Here is a 12,057-nt window from a genome sequence, read left to right as displayed (position 1 = left end):
CTGTGATGTGACTTGTGTCGCAAAGATTTATTTTTTTACGACATTCCAAAACTCGCAGCACTTGAATTACACTCGTGAGTTCAACCTTAAACCTTCTCGCCCCAGAAATGACGTTAACCATTAACAATAACCGGTTTAGAAGGAAGAAAACGAACGATAAAATCGTGCATTTATTCAAGAGAAACGCCACCCTGACCAAATCCAGCTTTGCCACAGTCCAGGAGCTGAGTAAAGTCTCAAGGCCTCCCGGTCTTCCAAGCGACTGGGAAATTAAGCATTCGGCAAGTTTACTGAACGCTCCTGTGGGTTTTTCATGAATAGCATTATTGGAATAATGCCGTGCTTGGGGTTTTTGGTTAATGCTCCTTGCGATGACCTTAGTTTTATTGTTATTGTGATGCTTTCAAGCATTCTTTTCTTCTTATGCTTCTCGTTATCGTCATTAATCGCCAACGCTGAGTCCGTCTCATTTCTTGTCCACTGTAATTTTTATGTCTCCGTCCTTTCAACTTTGAAGAATTTTCTCAACACAGGCAGTATGGTAATGGACCTTTTCTGTTCGTTTTTTAATTAAAAAAACAAGCATCTAATTGTAGATTGTGCTTAAGATACTGTATATGATGATAAATTCCTATGCTTTTTCCCCCGTAATCCATACAACTTTTTTTTATAACTTATGGCCCCTGTATACCTTGGAAGCTTGCTCATAAAATTCATGGTCTTATTTGCTCTTGTCGTAAGAGTGCACGCCACAAGATTAGTAGCAAGAACAGTAAGTAGCGCTGTGGACGTATAAATTTCAACTGCACGAGTTGCTGCAATAATTGCGGGTAGAACTGCGTGTACTTCAGACGAGGTGCATCAGATACGCACTGTTTGTGTTTCCCGACATCCCCCGCCTTCTTTTTTTCCCACTTTTCTGAGCTATAACTGTGCTTCACCCTCCCTTCTTTCTCATTTCTCGCTGTGATGTGGTTCGGATTCCACAGTAAGCTGTAGGTCCCGCTGCTGGGTAACCAATTGGTTCTTAGCCACAGAAAGTAAATCTAATAATTCGGGCCAGCCCTCTCTAGGAGAGCTGTTCATCAGCTCTTCAGTGGTCTGGTTAAACTAAGATGACTTTTTCTCTCTTCTTTCTACCCATACCTCTCCTGGATACTGTCTTTCATCACCGTTACCTTATCTTTTGTTATTATTATTATTATTTGGAAAACGATTTATTACCATCACCGATTGACGTCAGCTGATTCGTCTCAAATGCCAAATTTAGTAACATCTTGCTAAGGAGTGACCGTAAAAGGAATGTTCAAACGTTGGCCTTTGCTACAGCCGCTGTGCAAAGATCTGTCTCTCGGCTCAAGTTCATTGCTCGAGGCTTAAACGTAGGTAAACTTTCCCTTCCTTGCTTATATTTCTTTGCAGTTTCCTCTTTTGATTGGTGGGTTTTCCATGTGCGAGTTAGTCAGCAGTTTTCGCAGACTTTTGCTCAGTTATGTACTAATGCAAGCCATTATGGATTATGAAAAGGAAATGGTTACCGTATTCGTTTTATTTTGTAGTGCAAGGAGGGGGGTTCATGTTATTGCCATATAAAATATGTTCAATACCATACATGCCTCGGATATTCATGGTAGCTTAAAATGGAACGTAATGCAAATATATGTAATGAAGTTTGATTCATATATATATATATATATATATATATATATATATATATATATATATATATATATATAAACACGTTACTCTTAAGCCGTTTGCCAGTTGTCAATGCCTCACTCATGCTCTGTGGATAAACCAGTTATGCTAGAACCTCCACAACACCAGCCACTTAATCCTTTATTAGGATTTTTCTCTTCCATCCATCTGCCCGGCTTTCTCCAGGTATCTCTCTCTTCTTTCCTGTCAAATTTCCCAAATTGTTCAGTCATTTTATAAATCTATCCTCCTCATTTTATTTTTCACATGACTGGACCATCTCAGATCACCGATCCATCTTTTTCGTCTGTGCTAACTTTTTAATTCTTCTGCGTATAGCTGATCATCTCTCATCCTTTCAATAACTCTGACCTTACATCTGCACTTCCATAAAGAAGAATTCACTATAAATCCTTCATAAATTCTAACCTCGGTGCCCACGGACACTCCGAGTCTCCTTTCAGTCCTGTGTAATACCCTGGTACCTTCTCTGCTCGACTTACTCTGAACCTTCTCCCCACTACTGTCATCCATTGTTATTTACTCCCAGTCTGCAACTGAGCACCAACTTCCATTTTTGCTTCGTCTGGATTGACTTTCATTTTTTCATCTCGACGCTTTCCAGCTGCCCAGCGTGACCTTACTCTTGCTCACATTTGCTCCTAAACTTTCTCTTTTTGGAAACACTTCGAAATTCCTTCGCGAGTTTCGTCAGTGTTCTCGCTCTCCCAGACAAGCAGCTGTATAGCCTATATTGTCATCGGCAAACATCGGCTGTGCTACATTCATCCATAATTCATTTTCTTATCTGACAGCGAGGCACGTGCATCTAATGTCCTTTCTCTGACAGCTTGCATCATCCTGCCCTTCAGTGTATTGAAAACTCGCGGAGACACAGCACAGCCACGCCCCAGACACATTCGCCTGCAAACCAGTTACTCCGATGGCTACATAGATGACACGTTTTTCTTCCATCGTGATAACTTAATTGCTCTTAACAACTTATCTTCTATGCCATTTATGCATCCTCAACGCTTTCCCCGCCGTCTCTTTCTTGAGTGTTTCATGAGCTTCCCTTGATCCATGTGTACCATGTGCAGGTCTTCTCTTTACTTTCAAACTTTCACCTGACTTTCGTAACATACATTAATTCATGATGTTACACAATGGACTTACGTCCATAACATATATTCTTTAAGGTTCCTGTTTGTTTTCATTTCAGTGATGTTCTGATGGCCTACCTCATCGTTTTTAATTATTGCCCCTATTTTAATCTTTAGTCTTTACCACTCTCTTTAACCTCTACGGCGCTATTGTTTCATATCTTAAACTTCCAGGTTTCATTGCAGCTTCTATTAGACATTCATCGCCACTTTTTAAGCCACTTCCTTTCACTATGCACTTTCACTTCCTATATTTATGTTCAGAACTAGCTTGGCAATCAAGAAGAGAGAACTACCAATAAACGGAGAGTTTCTGCCTCAGTACTTAGCTATTATGAAATCATTTTCACAATGATGGGTCCTGTTCGTGCGTCTAATACATTGTTTTTCGATACAGCCTGCTAAACTCAGTTTTGAAACCTAAAGCATTTCTATAGAGAAGGCTGGTCTGCATATGACCTCGTAGCTGGGTAGCGATGACACCCTTTCAGTTTCAGATATTCTTCTGCATTGGAGCAGGTCACATCTCCCTGTCTCTGATCAAACTGACACAAGGCCATTGCTTCAATAACCAGAATGAAAACCTCACTTGTTGCAAAGACTCTGTCATTAGTGCTTTTTCACCCGCTCAGTAAGTTGGCAAAACACTAGTTAACAATGGGTTACCTCACAAGGTCATCGAGTTTTTCTCTATGGAATCGCACAGGCTTGAAGATCAACCGAGCTGGGAATCTGGAACAGCCAGCGAGAAGAAGCTGTTATGTAAGTGCGAAGTTCTTTGCCTACAGAATCATTGGAATATCCTCGAGGACCCTGTGGATGTAAATGTCATCGATTTGATGGAGAGAATGGGCCGCAATTTGAAATGAGGTACTTGACGAACATAATGACCGCTCATTGCTCTTCATCATATATTGCGAGACATAAAAGTGCTTTGCAAATGTCACCTACAGGAACCAGTCTCTAAACGTCTGTGGTTTCTACCCTTCACTATCTAACACATTATGGAATTAGCCCACCCCTCAAAAGCATCCACTTAAAAGGACGAAACGATAAATGAATGCCTCCCAGAAGAAATCATGTATTTTCCCTCCCAAGGACAACAACGACCCTTCGTGACGTGAAAAAAGTAAATAAATAAAAAGATGGCGCCAGTAGCACTCGACGCCCCGCTTCTTAACTGTCAGCTGGCCGCAGCATTCCTCTTAATTTGTGGTTGATTCTTGACCAAGGCTCAGTTTTAATTGGTTCCTAAATCACCAACTTTATCCACGGGTATCATAAATTATACACCGACACGAACTGGGACAAATTGTCAGAATGTCATTTGGTGTATTGTACTTTCTTTCAAAACTTAATCATGTTAGGGGAAACCAGTTTGAAAAATGTTCCTATTGTAACGATACCATTAACACCTCATGTGTAATATGTAGAAAAATCTTATGTGATTCCTAACAGCAGGAGCCCGTGTTGCCACAAGGCCGATGTAATTTAGCACCGAGAACATCTGTGGCCAAAACTCGTCAAAGCTCGAAATCCAGGACTCGGTTATTTCCAGTTAAAACGTCCTTGTAGGCTCTGGAAACCTCAGAGCAGGAATTTGGAAGTGCGAAAATACTGGCAGAGAGAGCAGAACTGCTTAACTTTCATTTTATATATATATATATATATATATATATATATATATATATATATATATATATATATATATATATGTATATATATATATATATATATATATATTATATATATATATATATATATATATATATATATATATATATATATATATATATATATATATATATATATATATATATATATATATATATATATATATATATACATACATTAAAGACACAGCCGAAAGCCTTCCCAGCAGAATCACCCTCAGAATTAGCTGATACTCGAGATACGTTTTTCCCAAGAAACGATGAAACGCCTGTATAAAGAATTTGGAATATTGAAACAGTCGGGGAGAGAGAGAGAGAGAGAGAGATGGCGGTCTTTCATTGTCGAAAAGATAGGCAGCAAAAACCAAGACAGCTGGTTGGATTCAGCAGGTGAAATGTCTTCTTAAATAGTGTAATTTGCAGCCAAGCAACAGAGACCAGCCAGACCACGAGACAATCTGCGTGACGTGAACTGGGAGGCTTCCCTTCGACCTTGCAGGTTGGCACTTCCTGGGTAAGACTGCTGCGGGAGTTGGGGGGTGGGGAGGGGTCAAAGGGCCAGATGGTGAGGGAACGAAGACTCAGGAGGAAACGGAGAATGTGTCACTCAAAGATGGAGAATAAAAACGGAAACGGAAGACATTGCTGGGGAGGAAGGTCGTGTGTGACACCACCGGATTGATTCTCTCTCTCTCTCTCTCTCTCTCTCTCTCTCTCTCTCTCTCTCTCTCTCTCTCTCTCTCTCACATGTTCATTAACTTTATCACATACACAATTGTTCTGTGCATTAGTAGAATCACTAAAAGGACCTCATTCAAACTGGATGGTATGTAATGGAGTATTTATTCAGAAAAAGTTACAAGCTTTCTTGGACAATGTGGACTGTTTGTCCAAGAAAGCTTGTAACTTTTTCTGAATAAATACTCCATTAGATACCATCCAGTTTGAATGAGGTCCTTTTAGTAACAAATGTTCATATATATGTATGGCGAGGACTGTCTGACAGTGCCTGTTGTCTTTCCTGACAAGAACAAGTACCTTATACCTTCTAGTAAATAACTGAATTAGGTTTTGAAACGAGATCGATTCCGCATCATGGAAGTTCTTAACTGCATGCAAATCGCACGTTTTAAAATAATTTCCCTCCGCAGAATGTCTTCTTACGCCTGCAAATATCGGGCAAAATACGTCTTTTTATTTTCATTATTACAACAAAGCGTGCACAGGCAACATTCCGAAACAATTTTTCCATGTATGAAGAGACCTCAGGATTTTTCAGTGAACAACAGAAAAATAACAAAACGGAATAGGAAGGTGCAAAAAGAAAGTCGAAAAATATGACTTCCTCTTCTTGGGGCGAAGTCGTTAAATTGAAAACGGGGTTAACTGCCGTATCTGCGTTTGGAATCTCTGTGAGTTTCTTACTGGTGTTGGTAAATAAAAGGGAGTTCATGAGGACATGAACTTTTTGCAGCTAACTTCTTGTGATCATCAAGACACGCCCCTGATTTACAGAAGAAAACTTGGATGGTGTTGATGGTTCAGGGAGTTGACTTCAACCCTAAACTCTTCTTTTCACGCTGGAATATGGGGCACAGATTCCTAAGGACGATAAGCAGTGACGTGATTGGTTTATATAGAAAGGTAGGAAAGCAAACACCTGAATGCATTAACTAGTTTCCATAGGTGATTTTTAAAAGGAAATATCTATTGAACAGCGTTCCATGGAAATTTACAGTGCAAGACAGCAGGAGTTAAGATTATGTGCATTCCGAACGATATAAAGTGGGGGAAAGTAAATGTAAAAAATAAAGATCAGAAAGCTGACATGTAATTCAGGATTGATATGTTTGTTAATACTTTATATCCAGTCTGTGAAGAACTGCATCGTAATCACCATCGTCATCTCGGCATTGCTCTAGTATTAAAAAATGGAGGGACAGAAGCTCCAAGAATTTTCCGGCAAATAGAATCATAGAGGAAGCATTCGGGAAATAGGTGTATTCCTCTTAGAACTTGCCCAAGGAAATTTTCGAAAGATACCTAAAGGCGATGTGTTATTTGTGAATCTTCAAAAAGTAAAAAAGGGAATCATGATGAAAACAGGATACGTCTTATTTGGCACGAGCTTGCCGGCGCGTGCTACGCGTGCTGGGACCCGGGGCTGCTTTCTCCCTTACCCTCCCGATCCCCTACCTACCCCTCCCCTACCTGGGCGGGCAAACAGGTTTGCAGGAGGAGGGTGGATGTCTCCCCTTCCCTCCCATCCCCCTACCTACCCCACCCAGGGCGGACAAACCGGTTTTCAGGGAGTGGGTGGCTGTGTCATGTCTCCCCTTCTGGATGTCTTGGAAAAAATTTGCGAACTACGTGCCAGACTCTTTAGCAAATGTGAAGGCGTAGAAAAAAATGTCATAAAACCAGGCTTCGCATTATACTGTACTGGTCATTGCTAGAGATCAGTCAGATATCTCAGAGGCTGGAACATTTCTCTAATAGGAAGCAGAATGTTCAGTAATTTGTAATGATATACAATACATAAAGTTCTATATATTTATGTATACACACATATATATGTATGTGTGTAATAAGTGTACGTGTGTGCGTACAAAAACTTACAGGAAGTAAATAGATGATTATCAACGAGATTACTTATGTATACTAAGCTTCACATATGTTGCGTTCTTGGAAGTATTCAGTATATCTAAATATCCATCATTATCTTAACAAATGGCATTTTTGAACTGCCTTTTACGCATGACCTTCAGTCAAACCCTAACTGCCCGTAGCTGGTTAGGTGATACTCACCAGGAATAAGAGAATAGTATTGCTTTCATAAAGTGTGACTTCCCTCCCTCTAAAGTGTTTTGCAAAATAATTCTTTTGGTTATATTGAACTCTTGTCTTCCTTATTATGTTTATATATATATATATATATATATATATATATATATATATATATATATATATATATATATATATATATATATATATAATAGACCTGTCCTCTGTTGACTTAGGTAATGATTTTTATACCTGATAGCTGGTGAACTGCAATGGTTGGCAGTCTCAGCCCAAAATTATTACTGGGAATTATATGAATATGTATACGAGTAAATACAGTATATATATATATATATATATATATATATATATATATATATATATATATATATATATATATATATATATATATATATATATAAAGAAACAGTAAATGTTGTACAAACAATGAAGCCTATTCACTGGAAGGGAAATCCTGCCTCACAGGAAATTAAGCTGTCAAGACGATTATGAGTATTAAGAGCTGAACGAAACCGACGAGGAGTCACATTCTTGTACTTCCACGAGTTTGCTCAAAGGATTTGTTCTTCGAGGAGCGAAAACTGGAGCGAGGTGGAGGTGGCAAAGGTGGACATCTGAGTGAGGAAGAGACGAAAGGGAACGGCTGATAGGTAAAAGGCACAGGGCGATGAAACTGGGGCCAGGAGGAAGCTGCAAAGAACCTTTAGCAGCGTCAGAGAGAGAGAGAGAGAGAGAGAGAGAGAGAGAGAGAGAGAGAGAGAGAGAGAGAGAGAGAGAGAGAGAACCCTGAACACCAGGAAATGTTACGGCGAGGCAGCATCGTGTATTACATTTGATTTAAAGTATTAAGCTTATTAACATCCGTCTTCAGTAAAGCTGATAAATTTTGTTTTTTTAATTTTCTATCATGAAAAAAAAAAGATTTGAGGTCAGAGTATGCCACTGTAATAAGGACAGTGCATTGATAAATAACTGTCCTCATCAGTATGCAAGCAGTTCTATGCAACACAAACCATGGAGACACGCGCTCTGAGAGTAGATAATGAATATTGAAAACTAAAAGACATCCGTAACAAGATTACATTGCAGCACAACAAGGATGTACAAAGCTCTCTCTGTCTGTCTCTCTCTGCAACTTCAATACAATCTCATACTTACGAGAACAAGAACGTTACCTTATATTTCACATCTTTTGAAATGCTCACACCACCTTGATCACTTCTTTATTTTCTCCGTCATGTTGTGTCTGTTCAAAATCATGCGTAATAATTCCCAGTGATGCCTCCTTCTGCCCCCCAAGAAAGATTCTTATCAGTTTCTCCCGAGACGAAACAACACAGGCTTACTCTTGCCTCGCCGTGGGTTCAGGCATGACTGAATCGCCCACTATAATATCAAGAGATTCACTTTCACTCCGCTGTGACTCATGCTCCTATACGGTCTTCGTGTGTCTTTAAACACTTCCCGTTGATGTCTTTAGAGGCGTCTTTGATGTCCACAGCTCATATTTCCCTCGCTGTGCTCATTTTCCACCGAGCTTTTGCGGGATGTCGTGAATTGTAGCACTAGCCTGGCACGCGCTCAGAAAGAAACTAACTGTATGTGCAGTGCAGCATTGAAGTCGCCGTAGTGGGAGCGTCTCGGAGCAGCGAAGGGGAAGGTAATGAGGAGAGCTCCTCCAATGGAAACGCAGCGTCGGGCAGATCTCGAATCTCATTGGCTCCCTCCGTTTCCTTGAGAGTAGGTGTGGTTCGAGATTTTGTTGCCTTCGCCGTAGGATCAAGTGGTATACTTGCTCTCTCTTCTGAAAAGCCAGAGTTTAGGATATGATTTTTTTAGGTATATCGTGATTGTGAAGGATGATGTATTTATCAGCCCCTGAGAATGACGCTGACTAATACATTAGGCTGGTAGATAAAGGTTGGATTAACAGGTGGACGACGGCCAGGAGGAGTAAAATACGAATAGAGGCGTATCCTTCTGCCGAATAGAGGCGCTGCGCGCTGGTACGCCTACTACTGACGTGAACGTCTGAACGAACACACCTGGCAAGCCCCTGGCAAAGGAAAAACAGTCAGATGTAGGCCATACATATCCTTGTTTTGCTTCCATTTCATTTCGCCTCAAAATATCTTCGTTGTACGTTGTAATATTTTATATTTATATTTTAAGAATCTAGCTGTCACAGTTATCGTATACAGCGAGTTATGTCTTTAATTTAATAATTTATGATGGTTTTCTTTTTTTATAAAGTTTGCATTTATCTGTTCATTCTAACTAGTATAACAAAATAGAGCTTTTAACACTACAAACTGGGTTATCGAAATACAACTTAATTACTGATTAACACGCGCATGCACTGTCAGCGACAGCTGCTTGAAAGTTATTTTATTACACGCGCACGCGAGCGCACACACACATATATATATGTGTGTATATGTATATATATATATATATATATATATATATATATATATATATATATATATATATATATATATATATATATATATATATATATATATATATATATATATATATATATATATGTATGTATGTATAAATGTACCATTTGGGCATATTTTCTCTCTTATGCAATTTCTAATGAAGTCAATGGCATTATTTGCAGAGACTGTATTTTTTTTTTTATCTAGGCTTCGAATCAGTCTTGACTTCTTTTCCTCTTCAGTTAAGTGTCTCAGGGATGATTTGTCCTTATTCCTGAGAAACTTGCCTGAAGAGAAAAGAATAAGTAAAGACTGATCCAAAGTCTAGATAAAAAGATAGTCTCTGCAAATAGGCTGATGCCATTGACTATAGATTGAGGAAAAAGATGTGGATGTCTGAGGAAACGTGGAGTACGATCATAAAGAGAGGTGAAGCAAAACTGAGGAGTGAGGTGCATTTTGTTCGTGATGAAGATTTTGAATTAGCCAGAACTAAGTACCCGAGTTTGGATTCAGAAGTTAGAAGACTAAGAGCGATAGAAGAAGATCTGTTAATGAAAAGGTTGTGGAAATTGAAAAATTAATGAATAAAAATGATGGTCAGAGTCAAAGGATAGCGTATAAAGCAATTGAAGAGCTGATTTGCAGTGCTGGTAAGCGTAAGGATATACCAGTCAGGGATATACCAGTCAGAAAGAGATGGAAAGATCGCTCTGAGACAGTTCTTAATAGACCAGTCCCCCCAGAAGAGGGTACACTGCCTGCTCAGGAAGATTTAAATATTGATGACGGTGGGATCAGGCTGGAAGAAGTAGTTAAGGCAATAAAACAGTGAAAGAATTATAAGGCATCAGGAGAGGATGGTTTATTCCCAGAAATGTTTAAAGTGGAGGAGGATAGATTAGTATTCGTCTTGAAGATATTATTCAGTGAGATATGGGTGACGGGGATAATACCATCAGGTTGGAAGAATAGTGTGATCATTAAAGTTCCAAAGAAGGAGATGTGAGTAGGTGTGGTAATTGGAGGGGAATCACTTTGTCACCTGTAGCCTTGAAAATTTTCCATAGGATATTATTGAACAGGTTGGAGTCAGTGGTTGATGGTATTCTGAGGGATGACCAGGCCGATTTTACTGTAGAAAGGGACGGGATTGCAATGATCATAGTTAGGCATTTAATGCAGCAACCAAATGAAATGAAAACTCCGTTGAGTCTTTGTTTTGTTAGTTTTGAAAAGGCCTTTGATAGTATTTCGAGACGGACTATGGGAAAAATCAAGAGCCACTATGGAATACCCGAAAAGTTTGTGACGGTTATCAGGAACATGCATGAGGGCACATCTTGTAAAGTGATGGTTGATGGGTGTTTGAGCGATCCATTTGAAGTCAAGTCTGGTGTGATTCAGGATGGCATTCTGTCTTCTCTGCTGTTTGTATTGGTCGTGGATTACGTTCTGAGAAGGGTTAAAAGAGAAACGGATGTAGGTATATTCTGGGGATAAAATGTGAAACTTCCTGACGTGGATTATGCTGATGATAGGGTTTTGATCTGCGAGGAACCGGAAAATATGCAGAGTATGTTGGATTGTCTAGTGAGTGAAGGTCGAAATATATGTGTGTATATATATATATATATATATATATATATATATATATATATATATATATATATATATATATATATATATATATATATATATATATATATATATGTGTGTGTGTGTGTGTGTGTGTGTGTGTATGTGTATGTATGTATGTGTGTATACACGTGTAAGTGTGTATGAGCAAATGGGAAGACGAGAGCAACCGATATGTTTATTCAAGATCATCGTAGCTTCAGATCAATTTATAATCAGTTTCACTCTCCGCGTGGATTAGATAAGATTGTAAATAATGTTATTCGAAACAGTTTAAAGATAGATATAAAAGTATGTTCAAACGGATTTGTATACTGTGTGAAAAGAATAAAAATGGAAGGTTGATCATCAACGTTCATTGTCCAATACCTCGAAATCGCAAGGAGATGGGTACACGTCGATTCAATTCGGCATCTCATCTCGGTTTCATCGGTTCGCCATGTAAATACTTTTCAGAAAAATATGAATGGCTCCAAGGAGTATTATACTCTTAGGGGTAACACAGATCTGGCAAGATATCATCTCTTGGGAACCCAGACGACCTTTTAACCATACGTCAGAAAAATGTTATTGTGTTTCAGAAAAATTGAATGGCTCCAAGGAGTATTACTCTTAGGGGTAACACATTTCTGG

The 12,057-nt window shown here is 39.0% G+C and overlaps 1 protein-coding gene and 1 long non-coding RNA gene across 3 annotated transcripts in view; one reads left to right on the top strand and one right to left on the bottom strand.

Moving 5' to 3' along the window:
- The window catches only part of LOC136828962 (uncharacterized), a 26,120-nt gene extending 16,866 nt beyond the window's left edge, over positions 1-9,254 (bottom strand). The window contains exon 1 of one of the 2 annotated variants that reach the window (XM_067087359.1): positions 8,498-9,254. The gene's annotated coding sequence lies outside the window, so the exon portion shown is untranslated. The remainder of the gene's footprint in view (positions 1-8,497) is intronic. The other variant, XM_067087358.1, reaches the window with a different exon arrangement.
- LOC136828964 (uncharacterized) overlaps positions 1-12,057 on the top strand; it is a 52,469-nt gene that overhangs the window by 11,419 nt on the left and 28,993 nt on the right. The window lies entirely within an intron of this gene.

This window comes from Macrobrachium rosenbergii, chromosome 43 (genome assembly GCF_040412425.1).
Source record: "Macrobrachium rosenbergii isolate ZJJX-2024 chromosome 43, ASM4041242v1, whole genome shotgun sequence".
Taxonomy (NCBI): Eukaryota; Metazoa; Arthropoda; class Malacostraca; order Decapoda; family Palaemonidae; genus Macrobrachium; species Macrobrachium rosenbergii.
Note: the sequence above shows the minus strand (reverse complement) of the source record. Positions and strands in the feature narration are given on the sequence as shown.